Raw genomic sequence first — 22041 nt, 5'->3', positions numbered from 1 at the left:
TAAGAATATTATGAGTTGTTTGTATTAAGGGGTTACTAGGGAAGAAGTGAAGCTGAGAAGAGCCCGATAGTCTGAGAAGAGGGATGGGTTTAATAAGCGAGGTTTCCAATCGTAACCAATTAGGGATATCAGCTATATCTGTAACATGAAGCCATGCTGCTCCCTGTCTCAGAATGAATGCTTTATGGTATAAACCTAGGTCTGGAAAATTCACTCCCCCAGAGCATTTGGTAGCTTTCAACTTTTGTAGTGAGATTCGGTGAGGTTTATTGTTCCAAAGAAAATGAAGCATTAATGTTTCTAGCTGTAAAAAGAGGTGGAGAGCAGTAATGGAAACATGTTTAACATATAAGTGATTTTAGGAACCACCATCATTTTCAAGGTATCTAGTCTACCCCACCAGGAGAGGTGTAAGGGGGACCAGGAAGATAAAACTTTTTTTAACCGTGGAAATGGCTTTATCAATAAGTAAGGTAGTAGTAGATTTAATATCTCTGTCAAAGGGTATTCCTAGATATTTCATGCCAGATGCAACCCAAGTGAAAGGGTACGAGGTAATATGGAAGGAAGTGCAGGCATCATTGAGTGGCATCAATTCGGTTTTGTCCCAATTAACTTTATAGCCTGACAAGTTGGAAAATGAAGAAATTAAGTGAACTAGAGATAAAAGAGAAGATTGTGGGTTTGATAGGTACAGTAAAATGTCATCAGCATATACCGATAATTTAAATTCAGTGTTAGCTATGGTAATGCCTTCAATGGTCATGGATTGTCTAATAGTGGATAAATAAAAGTGGGGACATGGGGCAATCTTGTCTTGTACCTCTGTGAAGAGTGAATGGGTTAGATATTTCATCATTGACTATTAATTTGTACATAAGTGATATCATGTCAATAAATTCTACAGGGAAACCAAAATAATCAAGAACTTTAAACAGGTATCTCCACTCTACCCTGTCAAAAGCTTTTTCAGCATCTAGAGAAGCTATCATCAGGGGATGTGGAGTAGACAAGGCAGAGTGGAGTAAATGGCAAAGTAATCTGGTGTTATCTGCTCCATATCTACCTTTTAGAAACCCTACTTAATCTCTATGACTTAAACAAGGCATGATTTTTTTCCAGTCTGAACACGAGTATCTTAGCAAAGATTTTATAGTCCAAATTCAGTAGAGATATCGGACAATAATTTTTCATCAAATGAGCATCCCTGTTTGTTTTCGGAAGTATGATGATATTAGCTTCATGAAAAAGGCGGAGGTCATTTGGGGAAGAGATGAGAGATTAGTAGTAAGCAAGAAGATGCTGAGATAGCAAGAAGGAAAATGATTTGTAGAATTCAGATGGAAGGCCATCCGGTCCTGGGGCTTTCGCTGAGGCCAGGGAAGAAATGGCTCTGGTGAGTTCATCAGAAGAAATAGGTTGCTGTAGAGACTGACATTGATTATCAGGCACAGAAGGTAATTTGATGGATTGTAGAAAGTCTGTGATTTGATGATCAGAACAAGATGTTTCAGACATATAGAGAGATTCATAAAAGATACGGAAATCTTCAAGGATGTCTCTGGTGGCTGTGTGAATCGTTCCAGAAGAAGAAGTTATATGAGAAATTCTATGCTTCATTCTTCGGCCCTTCAGATAGGAGGCCAAAAGACAGCCAGCTTTATTAGAGTGTGCATAGTACATAGTGGATTGTCTGAACATAGATGAAGAAGCCGAGTTACTAAATATTTCATTGTATTTAAATTTAAGACTCAGCAGTGATTTGTATAAGACTGGATCATTTTTGTCCTACAGTTGTGTTTCATGGGTATGAAATGAATATCATTTTTAAGGCGAAGTAGTTCAGCTTTTTTTGCTTGAGTTGGAATGCTGAGTAACTGATGGATTCCCCACGTAGTCATGCTTTGTATGCCTCCCACAAGATGGAGTAATCAGCAACTGAATCTTGGTTAACGATGTAAGGGTATATTCTTTATAAGCTTATTTTGCTACGCAAGGACATGGGAAGGAGGCACTGGGGGCACTAAGGACATGGGAAGGAGGCTCTGGGGGCACTAAGGACATGGGAAGGAAGGAGGGAGGGAATAGAAAGGGACAATTGTTGGGCCTGAATGCAGAAAGAAAGAAACAAAAGAAAGGATACACAGACAGAAGAAACGCAACCAGAGACTCATGAAATCACAAGACAACAAAGGTAGGAAAAATGATTTTATTTTTAATTTAGTGATCAAAACGTGTCAGTTTTGAGAATTTATATCTGCTGTCTATATTTTGCACTATATTTGTCTATTTTTCTTTAGTTACTGAGGTAACATTGCATATTTGAAAGTCATTTGCCTTGACATCTTTGAAAACCCCCCAAATATAAATGATAATTAATATTTTCTTTGTGTATAGTGTGCTTTGTATTTTTTTAAAATTTTATGGTTACCATTATGAATTAATTAGATATGTGTACATGAAAAATGAATGGAAGAAATTGGGGGTGGGATTGTGGGCGGGGTTGGGGTGGAGCTAGGGTGGGATTGGGGCAGGGCTAGGGTGGGATTGGGGGCGGGACTGACAATTAACAGATGTCCCCTTTTGATGAAAAAAATAAATGGTCACATTATGTATGCAGCTTACCAGAAACATGAAGCGTTGCCTGGGTGTCAGTTGGTTAGCTCTCAAAGGAGTTTACCTCCACAAAGTGAGGTCTCGCTGCAACGGTAGAGCTGCAGGAAAAGGACTGGGACAATCTGGTGTTGGATGCAACTCTGCTGCTCTTCTGCCATGCGTTCTCCTTGGAAGATTCTAGTTCTTAATTTGGAGCAGGCGACCAGAGGTCTGTGACAGCCGTAGATCAGGGACAGGATTCAACACTGCACAGGCTATTTAAGCCAACAGATTCAATTGAGGTTCTCTGTGGGAGTTGGATTTAGAGTCTCCGCAGGTTTCTACTAGAAACATAGAAACATGATGGCAGATAAAGGCTAAATAGCCTATCCAGTCTGCCCATCCGCAGTAACCAGTATCTCTTCCTCTCTCTAAGAGAACCCACGTTCCTTTCTTGAATTCAGACACAGTCTCTTTTTCAACCAGCTCTTCCAGGTTATTAGCCCGAGTATTGTTCTCCAAAGCTTCCAATTTCCTCCTCATAATTGTGTTATCTTTAACCAGTTGATCTTGATTTTGTTTAACAGTTATTAATTCTTTATTAGTTTCCTGCTTTAATAAAGAAACATCTTGTTTTTAAGAGTTAATTTCTTCTTTCTGAACTTTTATTTCTGTATCCAGATTTTTTATTTGAGGATTTAAAGTGTTCCCCAAATTGACTACCAAATCCCAAAGAGCTTCTAATGTGACTTGTGGGGGTTTAACCACTGAAAATAATTGTATTTGTGTAGTTAGAGTCTGTTCTTGAAGCTGGTTTACCTCAATGAAGCTTTGTCTTCCTTCAGCACTTGGTGTCCCGGTTACAGGCTGAGATGTCCCATTCAGCGAGCCCTCCAACATGCTTGCCTCTCGAGAAGAGTGAACTTCCTGTCCGGATGCACTCTGATCTCGCGGTGAGCTGGCTGCCTGTGGATGTGGCTGATGGGGTGGCGTCCGTTCGTCAGGGCTCAAGGAGATGTCGGGCCCCAGGGAATTTGACGCAGCGATACTCTCCAGCGGCGTTCCCAGCGGTAATGTCCCTGGTGATCCTTGTTCTCGTTGCAGTCGCCGTATGAAGTCATCAATTGTGGCCGACGGGGGTATTGAGCGTCGGGAGGCAGCACCAGCGCTTTTTCCCCTCCTTTTCGGCATTTCTTATCGAAGGTAAGAGCAAGATTTCAGGCGTCTGAGCAGCAGTTAGTGAGTTGCGGCCAACTTAGATCTCGATCGCAGCCTTTCTGCAATCTTTTGTAGCTTATGAAAGCTAACCTCTTATTCCTTAACCTTCTCAGCTACTACTTTTGAGAACCAAAGCGACCTTCTTTTCCTCTTACTTTTACTTACTTGCCTCACAAAAAAGTCTGTCGCCCTTACAATAACTCCATTGCATTTCTACTCCTTCCAAATGTTCCCATCCAGACAACAATTCCTCAACGTAATCCCCCATCTGAACAAGGTTAGTTTTTTAAAAGTCTAGAACCTTTACTTTTGAATGAGCCCTCACTATATCCATCTCAATATTAAACTGTACCACTCATTCTCCCTACCTTGGAGAGGGTGAACAACCTGTCCTTATCTACTAAGTCTATCCCCTTCAGTACCTTAAGAACATAAGAACATAAGAAGTTGCCTCCGCTGAGGCAGACCATAGGTCCATCCTGCTCAGCGGTCCGCTCCCGCGGCGGCCCATCAGGCCCATTGCCTGAGCAATGGTCTATACCTATCTATACCCCCCAATCCCTTTTTCTTCTAGGAATCTATCCAAACCTTCTTTGAAACCATTTAGTGTTTTCTTGTCTACAACAGCCTCTGGAAGCGCGTTCCATGTATCTACCACCCTCTGAGTGAAAAAGTACTTCCTAGCGTTTGTTCTAAACCTGTCCCCTTTCAATTTCCCCCAATGCCCCCTTGTGCTTGTGGTGCCCCTTAATTTGAAAAATCTGTCCCTGTCTACTTTTTCTATGCCCTTCAGGATCTTGAAGGTTTCTATCATGTCTCCTCTAAGTCTTCGCTTCTCCAGGGAGAAAAGTCCCAACTGCTTCAATCTGTCGGTATATGGGAGATTTTCCATTCCCTTTATCAGTTTGGTTGCTCTTCTTTGTACTCCCTCAAGTACCGCCATGTCTTTCTTGAGGTACGGCGACCAGTACTGGACACAGTACTCCAGATGCGGCCGTACCATTGCACGATACAGCGGCATGATAACTTCCTTCGTCCTGGTCGTAATACCCTTCTTAATGATACCCAGCATTCTGTTTGCTTTCCTAGAGGCTGTGGCGCATTGCGCCGATGCCTTCAGTGTTGCGTCTACCATCACTCCCAGGTCTCTCTCCAGGTTACTAACCCCTAGTGGTGTTCCCCCCATTTTGTATGTGAACATCGGGTTCTTTTTCCCCACGTGCATGACCTTGCATTTCCCCACGTTGAAGCTCATCTGCCATTTTTCGGCCCACTTTTCCAGTTGCGTTAGATCCTTTTGGAGATCCTCGCAGTCTTCCTTGGTTTGAGCCCTGCTGTATAGTTTGGTGTCATCTGCAAATTTAATGACTTCACACTTAGTTCCCGCCTCTAGGTCATTTATGTAGATATTGAACAAGAGCGGTCCCAGCACCGACCCCTGCGGAACTCCGCTCGTGACCCCTTTCCAGTCTGAGTAGTGGCCCTTTACGCCAACCCTCTGCTTCCTGTTTGCCAGCCAGTTTTTGATCCATCGGTGGACCTCCCCTTGTACCCCGTGGTTCCATATCTTTTTAAGCAGTCTCTCGTGTGGCACCTTGTCGAAGGCTTTTTGGAAGTCAAGGTAAATGATGTCTATAGATTCCCCTTTATCCACCACTCCCTCAAAGAAGTACAATAAGTTTGTGAGGCATGACCTACCCTTACAGAAGCCATGTTGACTCGGTTTTAGCTGCCCATTTTTTTCGATGTGCTCACAGATGCTGTCTTTAATCAGTGCCTCCATCATCTTTCCCGGGACTGAGGTCAGGCTCACCGGCCTGTAGTTTCCCGGGTCCCCCCTTGCGCCCTTCTTGAAGATGGGCGTAACATTTGTTATTTTCCAATCCTCCGGGATTGTTTCGATCATGTCCCCTCTCAATCTCCTCTGTTCGAGGGAGAAGAGGCCCATTTTCTCTAATCTTTCACTGTACAGCAGCTCCTCCAACCCCTTAACCATCTTAGTCGCTCTTCTCTGGACCCTTTCAAGTAGTACCGTGTTCTTCATGTACGGCGACCAGTGCTGGATGCAGTACTCCAGGTGAGAGCGCACCATGGCCCGGTACAGCGGCATGATAACCTTCTCTGATCTGTTCGTGATCCCCTTCTTTATCATTCCAAGCATTCTGTTTGCCCTTTTTGCTGCCGCCGCACATTGCATGGAGGGCTTCATTGACTTGTCGATCAGAACTCCCAAGTCTCTTTAATGCATTGGCATAAGGCCTTATAACTGCAGCCACGGCTTCCTTTGTGGTACGGGCTTGCCATAAGTTGCTAAGCCAGAATCTAGCTGCAGAGGGGTGGAGTGCCCTCCTGTGGTACTGGTGGGGTGGACTATGTTGCAGATGCTATTTATGACATACGCAGGGTCATGTGTAAAGTGTCAGCATATTAAATCTCCGCCCACAGAATGTTCTGGATCTGGCAGTGGGAGGGAGATATAGTGTCTAAGGCCACTTTGAGCAAGCTCCCTTTTAAGGGACAGATACTTTTTGGAGAAGAACTGGACTTGACCTTGTGATGGATCATTGTCCCAAGTATTTGCTTGACAGCAAGCCATGAGGTACTGAGAATTCCAGTTCTGGTTCCTTTGCTGCTACAGAAAACCACATTATGGGTCTGTGGGCTCCTTATCTCCAAGGTTCTAGACAAAGGTTTGGGGGTTCCAGAAGAGCCTCCACATTCGGCTGTCACTCCACCACAAATTCTAAGAAGTCTCAATGATGGTAGCTCAACCTCCAAGATCAGGGTTACCAGATTTCCTCTTCAAAAAAAGAGGACACATGGTCCCGTCCCATTCTACTCCCGCCCCCACCCCATTCCGCCGCTGGCCCTGTCCCATTCTTTCCCAGCCCCACCTCCACACAAACCTCATGCTTCCTTCCCTGAGCTCCGGCCCGCATCTAGAGGGCCTTTACACATGCATGAACGTCAGTGCAATGACAGAACGTTCATGCACGCATGCATGTGGATGTCATCACATTGACATCCACACATGCGCAGAGGCCCTCCAGACGTGGCCCCGAACTCGGGGCCTTCCAAAACCTGGAAAAACTGTCAACAAATATCTTCCTATTTGGGACCATGACACCAATAACACTTCACAACATTCATTCCTACCAGAACACCTGGCCTTGGACATGTGCAGAACACAGATAAATCCAATGCAAATACAGGACCACAAACCAAAGTCCTAATATACACAAACAAAACCCTAAGATGCTAGACTCGAACAGAAAAACAGAAATACATTTCTTCCTGAACAGTGCAAAATATAGACAGCACAGGTAAATTCTGAAAACAGATACTTTACAATCACTAAACTGAAAATAAAATCACTTTTCCTACCTTTGTTGTCTGGTGATTTTATTTTTCTACTCATATTTCCCCAGTATCTGGTTGCACTTCCTTCTGTCTGTGCTCTTAATTCTGTTTCCAAGGTCTTCTTAGCCATTTGCTGTTTTCTTTCCTTCACTTTCTGCCCTTCATCCATCTTTTTCTTTAGAGTCCCAGGGATCAAAAATTTTGAAAAAAGAAGTCATAAAAATATATACAATATATATTGAAGCAAACTGACTTATAATGAAAAAGTTCTGTCTACAGAGAGTGATCAATACATGTATGCTTAATAAGCATACAGTGTGGTTAATATATTTAGAGTTATAACCACACTGTATGCTTATTATATTTTTTCTTTTTAGATTAAGCCATCATAGTTGGCATGGACATTCTGCAATGACACGATTGTCTTTTCCATCCTTTGAATGCAGTACTTTTGATTAACCTGATCGGGTCTCCTGAAGCAGATTCCAAAACAGGGCTGCGTTGGGACCCCCCAAATCGATATTACAAGCTAAGCACTCTTTCATTACAATCAACCATCTTTGATTACGCATCCTTGCACACTATGGACTTTGATATATTTAAACTACATGAAGATATTTATTTTTATATTCCAACTAAATGAAGAGATTTAAGAGTGTCTGTTGCAACATTTTTGAAATTATTTATTGAAACATTTTGATATATTTGACATCTTGTTCCATCAAGTCTCAGAGAGTGATCTAACATATATATAAAAATCGAAATGACTGGAAGGTGAACTCTTTTTGTATAGGTGGCTTTTCAGCCTTCTTTTTGAGTTTCATATCTCTGAGCAGAGCATACACGTCTTCATTCATCTTTGGCATTAACTTTTAATACTCAATAATATTAAGGAGTTCAATAGTAATTACTTGTGTTAATAAGTTAATTTCATGAAAATACTCCACAAGTTATAGAACCAATATATATCTAAAAAACACAATATGCTGTGTAATAGTAATAAATATTCATTAATATAAGTGAAGTGCTTAGTCACCAACCGATCCGTGCATAAAGTACCGTTAAAAATACACGCGCCGGTTGTACAACAGGGACCATCATAGAACTCACAGTCCCTAAACCTTCCATATACAGTAATAATTGTTATGAAGAAATGAAAAAACACTTTTATCTTCAAATAAGCAAAAAGAAGGTAGCAAATGCTTTGTTCAAATCCAGCACTTGTAACAGATATCCATCTCATAAAGACTCCCCGAATTTGAAACTCCCATAGCCTCCCTTCGACTCGAGTTTCGCAAAAAGCGTCATCAGGAAGGGGGCACTTCCTGACGACGCTTTTTGCGAAACTCGAGTCGAAGGGAGGCTATGGGAGTTTCAAATTCGGGGAGTCTTTATTGAGATGGATATCTGTTACAAGTGCTGGATTTGAACAAAGCATTTGCTACCTTCTTTTTGCTTATTTGAAGATAAAAGTGTTTTTTCATTTCTTCATGACAATTATTACTGTATATGGAAGGTTTAGGGACTGTGAGTTCTATGATGGTCCCTGTTGTACAACCGGCACTTGTATTTTTAACGGTACTTTATGCACGGATCGGTTGATGACTAAGCACTTCACTTATATTAATGAATATTTATTACTATTACACAGCATATTGTGTTTTTTAGATATATATTGGTTCTATAACTTGTGGAGTATTTTCATGAAATTAACTTTTAATACCCAACTTTCTTCCATTTTTCTGCTTCCTCAGATCTACTTTTCCATGTCTTCCCTTCCCATCTATCCATGCACACTGTCTCCTCCCTTTCTCTTCCTTTCCCTATTATTCATGTGTGCCATCTCCTCCCTCTTTCTTCTCCCCTATTCCATCTACCCATAAACAGAATTTCTTCCATCTCTCTTCCTTTCCCTATCCTTCCCATCCCGACAGCTCAAAGAGGTACAGCATCGCTGGATGAGCAAACACTGGATCCCGAGAGTTGCAGGGGGGGGGGAGGGGGGGAGAGTGTGGTGTGGTGAGGAGAAGGACTCCGGATAGATGTGCGAGCTGCTTTGGTAGTACTAGATGTCCGGTTTCCCTGGACAAAAGTTATAAAATTAAAAAGCCACCTGGACTCCCTCCTCAGTCCTCAAAAAGGGGACATATCTGGGGAAACCCGAACATCTGGCAACTCTATCCAAGATCTCCCACATAGGAGGGAGACTCTCAGAGTTCTGGGAGATTTGGGCACAGATTTCATCAGACCAATGGATACTGGACATCATTTGAGAAGGTTACAAACTCAAATTCTTTCATCTCCTCCAGGACATCTTTCTGGATTCTTAGGCAGGAAGACCCGAGAAAGCTGCCAAGGTCAGAGCGACTGGGCAAAGGCTTTTACAAATTGGAGACATATAGATGGTCACATTAGTTAAAGTGGATGTTGATATTCTTTTGTTTGTTTGGTTTTTCACTGAAAAGGCAATAAGCCATATGATATAGGTTAAAGTTAAGAATTGTCTGTATAGGTTTCAAGGTTCCTGGAAAAGACCAAGAGAAAAGCACTCTTTTACAAAGCTGCGGTAGGGGAAAACCTTCAAAAATTGTGAATGAAAGTTTATGGAAATGTAACCTCAGAAGGAGTTGGTTTCTGCTGAGCTGGAAGCCCAAATGAGCAGGAAGGAACTGTTATGCATACAAAAAAAGAGAAAATGACCTCTAAGCAGCTGTTGTGAGATCTGTAGTAGAGTAGAACAACTCCCCCCCCCCCCCAATGTTCAATGTACAAAGCAAAACAAGATATAATTAATTACTGGCTTCATTTCCTGCTTATTCCAGTGTTTTCTTTTTTTCAGATAATAATAAAGTGTACTTAATGCACAATAATTAAAGGCTTATTTTATGAGCTAAGATGTATTGTTTATAATACCTAAAATAGCCTTGAATCAAATCAAGGCAGCAGTAGCCATCTGGAATCTGGACAGCTGGAAATGTTGCACAAATGTCTTTCTTCAGTATATGAATTTAGTTCAGGGGTTAGCTGCCAGTATGGATCTCTCTATTTAACCCAAAGAAAAGTATTCCAGCACCTGTGCTTTGAATGTAGCATTAGTGTGGTATCACTAGGCTCTCTTAATTACAGGAATCCAAAACCATCCCTTATGTAAAGATCTCTGTGATTTTAAGTCCTTGTTAAAAATTGTTTCAGGAAAGCTCCCTGAGGTGGTAATCAGTGGTCTTTTTTTCTAACTTCCTGAAGAAGTCTGCAGAGGGCAGCTGAAGCCTAAAAACTAACTTCTGTTTTTAAGGAAGTTCTTGTAGCAGGATGGAAAATTTCAGTTGTCCAGATATCTCTTAGGGTGGCATATGTAATGTCCCCAAAGGGGAAGATGTACAACAGCTTTTAAGAATATTCTTTCCTCTGCAGTTCTTTCTGCTTTTATGCATCTGGTGGCTGCAAGTAATTAGTTCTTTTAAAGTGGTGGTCCTAGGGAAAAGACCCAGAATGCTGAAATTTCTTGGGGCATTCTGGGATTGCCATTTTCTTTTAGTGCTACTAGCCAACTCATGGGCAAGCAGCTGTTTCAACTGGAAGTGCTTATATAAAGTTGAAAATACATGTTTTAACATTCCCAGAAAAGTCTCATGGTGATAAAACACTTGCTGCTATTTTTGCTGTAGGTATTCTTGAGATACATCTGTGTTTGATTGTGGATGGGACTGTTGTAAATAATTCTCTTTCTTATAAATAAATTGACTTGCTTTTGGAAATATATTTACTGAAGTAGACTTCACCTCTTAACTCCACCCCTGCCCTACCTCCGTTCCACAGCATATTTCTCCATGTCCAGCATTCCCTCCTCTCCCTATTCCATTGTTATTGAATGTCCAGCAGCTTCTCCTCCATCTTCCTATTCTCCCCTCTATATCCAGCATCTCTTCTAGAGAGCTGCACGGGAACGGGGATGACGGGAATCCCGCGGGTTCCCCCTTTGGGTCACGGGGATCCCGTGGGGACGCCCCCTAGGGTCGCGGGGATCCCGTGGGGACGCCTCTGAGGGTCGCAGGGTTCCTGCGGGGTTGGATCGCAGTGCACTCGAGCCGCGAGGGTAGTCTCCTTCTCCTTACCTGCCCTGTCGCAGCACACAGCCGAACGGAAATCTTCCCGATGTCAGCGCTGACATCAGGAAGACTTCCGGTCGGCTGTGTGCGGCAGGGCAGGTAGAGAGAAGGCAATGGCGTACGAAAGAGGGGGGAGGGGGCGGTCCGCCCCGGAGAATGTGCACAGCCGGTCAGGTCCCCGATCGACCGACAACAGGCCGGCCGACAAATCTCCCTGCCCTGTAGCCGCGAATCTAAATTACCTCTTACAGCAGCTTCACTACTCCAGCTGCTGTAAGAAGGTAATTTAGATTCGCGGCTACAGGACAGGGAGATTTGTCCGACCGGGCCTGTTCTGTTGTCGGTCGGGTGCAAAAGCGCCACAAAGGTGGAGGCAGGGAGGGAGGAAAGGTGGAGTGGAGAAGAAAAGACGCTTAAGGGGGGAGAAGGCCGCTGAAAGCACTGGGGAAGACAAAGGGGTGGAAAAGAACGCTGAAAGGACATGGGGTAAATGGGAGGAAGGGGGGGAAGGACCCTGAAAGCACTGGGGAAGACAAAGGGGTGGAGAATGCCACTGAAAGGACATGGGGAAAACAGGGGTGGAGAAGGCCGCTGAAAGGACATGGGGAAGACAGAGGGGGGAGAAGGCCGCTGAAAGGACATGGGGAAGACAGAGGGGGGAGAAGGACGCTGAAAGGACATGGGGAAGGCAGAGGGGGGAGAAGGATGCTGCCTGACAGGACATGGGGAAGATGGTGGGGGAGAAGGACACTGAAAGGAAATGGGGAAGAGGGAATGGGAAGAAGACGCTGGCAGGGAAGAAGACAGAGGTGCCAGACTATGGGGGGTGCGGAGGGAAAAAGATGGGTGCCAGACCAATTTGGGAGGGGGGAGAAAGGGAGAGGCACAGTAACAGAGCAAATGGAAGACACAGAGAGAAGAGAGGCAGTGGATGGAAGGAATTGAATGAGAACATGAAGAAAGCAGAAACCAGGCAATAAAGGTAGGAAAAAAATTCTTTTTTTTTTTTTTTTTTTTGCTTAAGGATAAAGTAGTACATTAGTTGTGTTGATAAAAATTTATAAACATTAGAGGCTCTGGTAGAAACCCGTTTACAAAGTATGTATTCTTCCCAATTAATATTTCCAAATTAATAAAGTCTTTTTGCTTATTTTTAAATGGGTTTCTACCAGAGCCTTTAATTCAGTAGAATAATTAAATGAAATAACTATTTCTGTAGTTTATAGGGACAGGCGGGGACGTAGGGGATTCCTCGCGGGGACGGGCTGGGACGGAGGGGATTCCTCGCGGGGACGGGTGGGGACGGAGGGATTCCTCGTGGGGACGGGTGGGGACGGGTGGGAGTCCTCACGGGGACGGGTGGGGACGGGTGGGACTTTGGCGGGGACGGGTGGGATTTCTGTTCCCGCGCAACTCTCTAATCTCTTCCTCCTTACTATTCCCCTTGTGTCCTGCATTTCCTCCATCTCTCTATCCCCCCAACCATGTCCAGCATTTCCTCCATCTTCCTATTTCTCCTAATACCAGCATTTATATTCCCTCCATTATATCCAATATACCCTGCATTTCTCTATCTCACCTGTGTCCAGTATCTTCTTAATCTCCCTATTCACTGCTCATGTTCAGCATGTCCTTAGTTCCACCTTGTCCAGCATCTCCATCTTCAGTATCTCCCCCATATACGGTATATGTTACTGTGGCTTGATTGAGTCTGTTTACCTTCAGCAGTCATGGCAGGGATGGACTCATTTTGAATTGGGGCCACGTCTGGAGGGTTTTCATGCATACACAAATACAATGCAATGATATCACACACATATGCGTATGTATGTGACATCATGATGTTGCATCTGTGCATGTTCAGAGGTGCTCCAGACATGCCCCCGAGCTCTGGCAAAGCCGGGGTCTTCCAAAAAGTGTTTTGTGTGTGAATTAGCAGTGCCACTGAAAAATCGGCTTTGCCAACTAAGAGTTTGGAGTCTGCAGCTCAATGGGAGAGTCGGTATCTTTGGCTAAAGTGCAAAAAATGGCCTGCCAAAGTGAAAGTCTTTGGTTGAATGTAGGAAACTTGGCAGATATGTCTCAGACTAAAGCTGGGTATCTATAGTACTGATCCATTTTATTTGAAGTGGTCTGTGGGTAGGGTTACCATACCGTGTTTCCCCGAAAATAAGACCTACCCTGAAAATAAGCCCTAGCATGATTTTTGGGGTAGGTCTTAATATAAGCCCTAACCCCAAAAATAAGCCCTAGTCGCCGGCAGCAGCGCTTCCCCCCCCCCCCCGCCTTCCCCCCTGCTGATCCTTCCATCTCTCCCAAGCCAACCGTGAGACCGAAATATCTTGTAACAAATGGCAACATCAGCAGCAATCTAGACAGGCTGCTTCAGGGCCTTCTGTGTGCCGTGTTGCTAATGGCATCATCAGTGATGTGGCAGAGGAACACCTCAACAGGAAAAATCCACGAAGCAGCCTGTCTAGATTGCTGCTGATGTTGCTGTTTGTTATAAGGTATTTTTGTTTTGTGGTTGGCGGGGGAGAGATGGAAGGGGCAGTGGGGGCACGGGAACAGGGGGGGACGAAGCAGGGGAATGGAAGGGAGGGATAGAAGCTGCAAGGGTTCTGCTGCACAAGGGATGGGAGGGAGGGACAGAATGAAACTGCACAAGAGGATGGGTAAGAAGGGAGGAAAGATGCTGCACATGTGGGGGAAAGAAAGGAAATAGGAAGAATTGGGGTAGAGGAGAGTAAGGGAGAGATGATCATTGAACATGAAAAAAAATAAGACTTACCCCAAAAATAAGACCTAGTGACTTTTGTGGGCCCCAAATTAATATAACATAGTGTCTTATTTTCGGTAATTGTATAAGTAAAAAAGGGGACACATGGCCCCGCCCCCTCCCAAACCTAATTTTTTCTTGAGCTCAGGGCCAGGTCTGGAGGGTCTCCAAGCATGCACGGATGTGACCAATGACATCACATTCATGCATGTATGCGTGTGATGGCATTGTGTTGCATCCACGCATGCTCGGAAGCCCTCCAGACGCGACCTCGAGCTGGGGCCTTCCAAAACCCAGGCAAACTCCCGGGTTTTCAAAACCCATCTAGATATTTCTCTAAAAAGAGGGATATGTCCAGTTAAATTTGGACATCTGATAATCCTATCTGTGAGGCCAAACTGAAACTCAGCTATGTATCTCTCCACCCTACTCCCTTCCTGTGCAACCTATGGGATCAAAGTAGGGAACAACTGCAGTTCTCCCTTCCAATGCAACCTTCAAGTTAAAAAAATATAACTTCTACTAACCCAGTGCTTCTCAAACTTACTATATCAGGCACAACATATGTAATGCTTATACATTTTAACTGGACTTTGGTGGCAACTTTTTTCATATGAGGTACTCTGCCTCATATCTCACTGAAATGTTCACTGGTCCATTTTTAAAATTTTACTGCATTTGTTATCTCTATCTTTACATATAAAAGTGTATACAGAAGCTCATGTAAACCACTCTTAATTGACTCCCCAGTCAATAGTAGTGGTATAGAAACTTCCTATAAATTATATAAATTGACTTTTCCTTAGCAACGGCAGCAGATGAATCCAGAGACTAGTGGGATAGCACACATCGCCAGCAGGTAGAGATAGAGAACTGATTAACAGGTCTTGGATGGTACGACTCCTGCAGCTTCAGTATGCTCTATCTCCCAGCAGGTCATGGTCGCTATTCTAATAGCTCCTGAATTCTGGCTGTCTATTAGAGAATGACACGGGGAAAAAATCTGTCCCCGTCACCGCCCCGTCACCGGCCCACCATCCTCTGCACCGCCCCGTCACCGCCGTTCCCTTCACCGCCCCGTCACCGTCACCGCCATCCCATTCACCGCCCCGTCACCGCCACTGCCATCCCATTCACCGCCCCGTCACCGTCCCCGCTGCATCCATATAAGCCTTAGTACTGTAATATTTAGCTTATTCCTTTCTTATAAATCAAAGTTCCTGCTGCTGAACTAGAGAAAGAGATGTTCAGCTGGCAGGGCTTTGTTTATAAATTTTTATCAACACAACTAAAGCAAAAAATAAATAGAATTTTTTTTCTACCTTTGTTGTCTGGTTTCTGCTTTCCACATCTTCTCATTCAATTCCTTCCATCCACTGTGTCTTCTCTCTGCGTCTTCCATTTGCTGTTACTGTGCCTCTCCCTTCACTCCCCCCCCAATTGGTCTAGCACCCATCTTCTTCCCTCCGCTCCCCCATAGTCTGGCATCTGTCTTCTTCCCATTCTGTCTTCCACATTTCCCTTCAGGGTCTGTTCCTCTCCACCCTCCTTCAATGTCTGTCCTATTCCTTTCCACCACCACCCTTCCCTCCCTCCTTTACCATCTGTTCCTTTCTACCACCCTTCAGCTCCTCTCGCGTGGCCTATCTATCTACCTTTCTCCCTCTTATTTTCATGGCACGTTACAATGTAATTTGTGTAAGCCACTGCAGCCTGCGAGCTCGGTCCCTGTCCCATCCCCACAAACCATCTCGCTTCTGTGCTCCTATTTTCCCCATTTCTAATATCTCCCCTATGTATCTGCCATTGCCCCCCCCCGTGTCCATATACCATCCCCATGGCATGTCCCCTTTATGTCTCTGTCCCTATGCCCCATGCACATAATTTCCCCTCTTTCTGTTACCTTCCTGTGTCCAGATTTCCCCTATCTTCCTCTTCCATACCAGTGTGTCTCTTCTTTTCAACCCCATCTAGCTTTTTTCCCTCTTTCTTCCCCCCCCCCCCTGCTTCTAGCATCTGGCTCACCTGCCTGTCCTTCCCTTTCTTTCCTGCTGTGGATTTTTCTTCCGTTTTCATCCCCTTGGCCCAGAATCCTTTTCCCTTTCACTCCCTCCTTCCAATTTGAGCCGGGAACACTAGTGATCGCACGGTCCCCGCAGCCACTACCTGCCTGCCCAATCGATCCTAGTGTTTAGCCAGCTCTCTCCCTTCTCCTCACCTTAGTTTATAGGTTTTCTTTTTCGGCGACCCGCACGCTATCAGAGAGCCGCGCACGCGCGGCTGCTCAGTGTTCAATCTTCTGCTCTGCTGCAACTTCCTGTTTCCGGTTGCGTCAGAGCAGAAGATTGAATACTGAGCAGCCGCGCGTGCGCGGCTCTCTGATAGCGTGCGGGTCGCCGAAAAAGAAAATCTACAAACTAAGGTGAGGAGAAGGGAGAGAGCTGGCTAAACACTAGAATCGATTGGGCAGGCGGGTGTGAGCTGCGGGGACCGCGCGATCCTTCATGCCTCACTGCGGGGACAAGACCATTCACCGCCCCGCGGGCGGTGAATGGCCTTGTCCCCGTCGCCGCAGCGACTGCTAGTTTTCTTCCCCGTTTTCGGCGGGTGACCCGCGGCTAAAATGCGGTGGCCGCGGGTAAACCGCCACCGTGTCATTCTCTACTGTCTATGATCATCTGCTTTCCTGTTGAGAATTCTCTTCAGTGAGAAAGGGGTGTTCGGCTGAACGATGCTGACTTTAGAGGTTACATCTGGGCCCCCCCAGTTCCCTGCCTCACCCTCCCCTCAGAGCCAGTGAGAGGTTTTCATTCCCTGAATTTCTTCTTTCCCTTTAAAAAAAAAATAGAAACTGGGAGCTTCCAAATGTGAGTAGTTGTCGTTTACTTTGTAAGCAGTCTACAACTACTACTCTGCAAAACTTTCTGTTTGCAGCAATTTTTTCACTTCGGGTAAGACTCCTGTTGTTTTGTACTGTTCCTTGGGGTTTTTTGGGCTAGTTGGCCGGCGGTTCTTGTGTGCTGCGGGTTAGCAGATTTATTTTTTATTTGGTGGCATAACATGGCGGCAGAAGCTGTTAAACGGTGTTCCCGCTGTGGGAAGCGGCGAACACCATCGGGTTTATGCTCCATAGGGTGTGCGGACGTGACTGGGGATGATGTAATTATGGCGCCAGTTCAGTCAGCGCTTTTATGCCCAAAAGGCACAAGTTCATTTTCCCTGCTCTGTCGGCTGCTGCGGCCTTGTCGGCGGTTCAAAGCAGTCAGCCGATGGGTGCACTTTCACTGCCGACAGCAGTTTCTCTTCTAAGAGTGGTGTCTGATTTAGTGGCAGAGCAGGAGTCGGCTGTAGCAGCTGGGCAGAGGTTGGACATGAATGCGGGGCAGAAGTTGGCTCCATTAACTGCGCTTCCACCAGCTGACATGGCACGGAGTTTGCCTGCTGTGAATTCTCAGTCGCCGCATTTGCCGTTTTCCCCTGAAGTTGTGATGCTTTTACATAAGGCTTTTCTTTTGCAGAGCGCTCAGCCTGCTCTTCAGTGGGAGGTTTCTTTAGCTGCTTTTCCTCAACTCCAGGTTACCCAATCTCAGCAGGGTTTGCTTGCAGCTAAACGTCGTAGAGTGGCCCCTATGGATGGAGGGGACAATCCATTGGATTCCACTTTATCTCTTCCTCCTCCTGAATCTCTATCAGATAGGGATATGGCAGATTTTGAGTTGAAAGAGGCGCCTGGGAGGGAGGTGGATGATCCCACAGTGCTCCGTCTTTTCCATAAGGAATAATTATTTTACTTTATTTCCAAAGCCTTAGAAGGTTTAAATATATCTCTAGGATTCCGGAACTTGAGCACCTAGTGGATGGCTGGCTCCCTCTAAACATCATTTTTAGACCCTAAAGTTACAATTTTTCTTAACTATCAAGATAAAATCTTAAACAATGGCTTCTAATAATCAGAAGAACCTGGAAACACAAACAAAATCAGCAGGAAAAGTTAAAAGACTGAAAGAAGATCCACAGACTCCTAGTGGGTCTCCGCTGCCAATGGATGCCTTAGATATAATTGAGGTAATGGAAGGAATTAGAAACATCAATTTAAATATATGTGAGATGAGGAAGGAGATGAATCTTTTGAACAATAAATTGGATATACTGTAGTAAGTAATAGAATGGATAAAATTGAAAATAGAATGGAAATGATTGAACAAATACAACAAGATCATAAAGAAGATCACAGTATAATAAAAGGAATGAAGGAAAAAATGAAGGCAGAATTTAAGAATTTTTGGTTTAAGAGAAGGAGCTGAGGGGAAAACATATTAGCTTTCTTGGAGGAAGCAATACCAAAAATTATTTCTATTAAATTTAAAATGCTATTAGAGATAGAGAGAGCACACAGAATTGGAGGGAAAAAATCTCAAAATCAAGAAAGACCTACACCAGTAATACTAAGATTACTAAGGTTTCAGCAGGTTCTTGAAATTTTAAAAGCAGCAAAAGAAACAAAAAAATCCAGCTTATAAAGATTCTAAACTTATATTTGTTCCAGATCTTGCCAAAAAGCCTGTTCAGCTAAGAAAACCATTTTTACAACTGAGACAACCGTTAAGAGATATTGGAGCAAAATATGGTTTGCTTTATTCTGATTTGATGAGAATTACATATAAAGATAAAGTTCATCAATTTGAAGATCCAGAAAAACTCAAAGAATTCCTTTCTTCTCAAGAAACACCCATGAGTTAAAGAGTTTTTAATAGGGAAGAAAACTATTTCATATAGATTTTATTTATTACCTTGATCTGAAATACCATGAGAAATATAGATATAACTAAACATTTAAAATATTAATTTTATTTTATACTAAGAGGGCTGCCACAACTGATTCTTAACTGAAATGGAACTAATGGAACAATTTTAATTTACAAAGAGGAAGATTCTGCACAGATGTCATAGCTAATATATTCAGAACTTTATCTGATGTCAAGAGAGGTTGGAATTTTTCTGATGAGGAAGTGCTGAGAATTCTTTTAGTAGACATGCTGCATTAGACCGTGAGTTGGGGAGACTGCTGGAGTGGTGGATCCCCCGTGGTGCATCCTCCCTGACTTCTTTGATATGATGTGAGTCACTGACACTGGCCGGCTGGATTAAATGAAGGTCAGTCTGCCTAATTTGGGAGTTGCTGCTTCTGTTCATAGTTATCGAGGGAGACTGCTGGAAGGATGTGATCCACAATGCCTCATGAATACCCAGCATTTACCCCTATGCAGAGGAAGGGGCTCTCGGATAACACCCACCACAATGTTGCCCATGGCAATGGCATCTTTGCTGCCTGAGCTCAATCAATGTGGAAAACATCGAGGAGAACCGCTGCTTCTTTCATCAGCTGCTCTTTGCCGCCAATGAGCGGGCGGGTCCCTGCATTGGGGGAGTCATTCTCTTTGATGAGGCCATGTGACACGGGATCAATGCTGGTTGGATGGAATAGCTGGGCGTTGTGCTCGGTGCAGGGGGGAGGGTGCAGATTTCACAAAATGGCGCTGTGTGTTGAAGATCTCAGACCATACTCCCTCTCATCCTACCATCATAGAAAATGCTAATGTGTGGACACGTTAGGCCAGCATTTTCCAGCAGCATGGCATTATTCCCATTGTGGAGCTCGAGGTGTTGCCTGATGGGGGTCATGATCTGTAGCGCTGACAGTATTTTACACAGAAGGTTTTGGCTGCAGTCTACAAGGCTCTGAGCGACCACCATATTTACCTGGAGGGAACCCTGTTGAAACCTCAACATGATGACCCCTGGTCATGCCTGCACTAAGAAATACACTCCTGAAGAGGTTGTTATGGCAGATGTCTCTGCCATGCGTCGCACCGTTCTCCCAGCAGTTGCTGGAATCACCTTCCTATCTGAAAACCAGAGTGAGGAGGAGGCCGCAATCTATCTGAATGCCATAAACAAATGGCCTCTTCATAAGCCTTGGCCTCTTACCTTCTCCTTTAGCCGTGCCCTGCAGGCCTCTGCTCTCAAGACTTGGGGAGGTAAGAAAGAGAATGTTAAAGCTGCACAAGAGGAATACACAAAGCGTGCACTGGCTAACAGCCAGGCTGCCCGGGGCAAGTACATTCAAAGTAGACAGGTTGGAGTTGTGACTGGAGAATCCCTCTTTATTTCCAATCATGCCTAATGAATCATCCCCCTTTGTGCTATCTTTTCCTCTGCACCTAATGTGTAAATGTGTATGTATTAAACTGTCAAATGTATTTTCCATTTCACCACCTAGTATAGGCTGTGGATGATATGTGAATTTTTAGGGAGAGGAACATGATCTCAAGCAGAGTGCCTAGTCTTTTGAGGATTAGGATGGTAAGCCAAATAAATTGATGACTTTTATGTACTTCCTGATTAATAATATCTTGAGAATGAATAATGTTAACATAGTTCTTAATATGTAGTAAATAGAGATCTTAATTTAAAAATAAGGGGAAACAGGTTTTCAATTATAAAATATCTAATTTACATTCATTTAAAAGGTGATTATTTTACAAATAAATTAAAGGGCATTTTTTTTCATTTATAAATGTACTTATGTCCTAAATTATCTTAAATACTGACAAGGGAAATTTATAAAGAGAATTCTTGGATATTTTAGACAATTGATTTGCTGTAATGAACATAATGAAATATTTATGCCATTGTATAGATCCATAGTGAGGCCCCATCTGGAATACTGCGTACAATTCTGGAGGCCTCATTACCGCAAGGATGTACTGAGGCTTGAGTCAGTCCAGCGAATGGCCATCCGGATGGTCTCGGGACTCAAGGATCTCCCGTACGAGGAATGGCTGGATAAATTATGGCTATACTCACTCGAGGAACGCAAAGAGAGGGGAGACATGATCGAGACGTTCAAATACCTCCCGGGCCGTATCGAGGTAGAAGAAGATATCTTCTTTTTCAAAGGTCCGACGGCGACAAGAGGACATCCATGGAAAATCAGGGGCGGGAAATTGCACAGCGACACCAGGAAATACTTTTTCACTGAAAGAGTGGTTGATCGCTGGAATAGACTTCCACTTCAGGTGATCGAGGCAAGCAGCGTGCCTGATTTTAAGAAGAAATGGGATCGTCACGTGGGATCTCTGCACAGAGATAAATAGGGGAGGGTCATTGGGGTGGGCAGACTAGATGGGCCGCGGCCCTTATCTGCCGTCTTTTTCTATGTTTCTATGTCTATGTTTGTATGTGGAAATGTACTCATATAAAATGATAGAAAGCTAGGTTTTACTAAAAAAGGGAGGGGAAAATATATATTTTAAATATGATTAATTTTTAAAGTATATAAGAAATAATAAGGTTGATGTAAGGGGGAGGTATATGAAGGCCAGTCTGTTTTTATGTCTTCAAGTTGTCACAATATAGAAAGGGAGGGTTTATGGGAGGGCATAGGGAAGGGTTTTGGGGCTCTTAGAATTACAATAGTTAATAGAATAAGGGGTTTTAGAGATGTTACACAGAATGAATTAAGGGAAGATGGATATATATTGAACAATTTTAAGTATATTAAAACAAAGTATTTGATGTGGCTCAAGTGTACAGTAAGTAAGTATCTTAATGGAGCTTAAATTATTCTCACTAAATGTTAATGGCCTCAACCAATAAAGAGAAAGAAAACACTTTTATTTTTAAAAAACCAAAGCGTAGATATATGTTACATCCAAGAGACTCACTTATCAGCTATGGAGTCTAAAAAATTAGAAGGGGATTGGGTTAAACATTGTTTTTTTGCCCCAGCTGTAGGGAAAAAGGCAGGTGTAGCAATTTTAATTAATAAAAAATGTAATGCTTTATTTAAAATGATTAATGCAGATCCTTCAAGAAGATGGATACTTTGCAAAAGAGACTGTCCAAATCAGAAAGCAATTTTTACAACTTAGACAACCTCTGAAAGAAATAGGTGCTAAGTATGGATTATATTATCCTGCA

The 22041-nt window shown here is 43.7% G+C and overlaps 1 protein-coding gene and 1 pseudogene across 4 annotated transcripts in view; both read left to right on the top strand.

Annotated features, from left to right (window-relative positions):
• The window catches only part of CROCC2 (ciliary rootlet coiled-coil, rootletin family member 2), a 993480-nt gene that overhangs the window by 50057 nt on the left and 921382 nt on the right, over window positions 1-22041 (top strand). The gene's annotated exons all lie outside the window — the stretch shown is intronic.
• LOC117367158 lies at window positions 19290-20242 on the top strand (annotated as a pseudogene).

Source organism: Geotrypetes seraphini, chromosome 9 (genome assembly GCF_902459505.1).
Source record: "Geotrypetes seraphini chromosome 9, aGeoSer1.1, whole genome shotgun sequence".
In the NCBI taxonomy this organism is placed as follows: Eukaryota; Metazoa; Chordata; class Amphibia; order Gymnophiona; family Dermophiidae; genus Geotrypetes; species Geotrypetes seraphini.
Note: the sequence above shows the minus strand (reverse complement) of the source record. Positions and strands in the feature narration are given on the sequence as shown.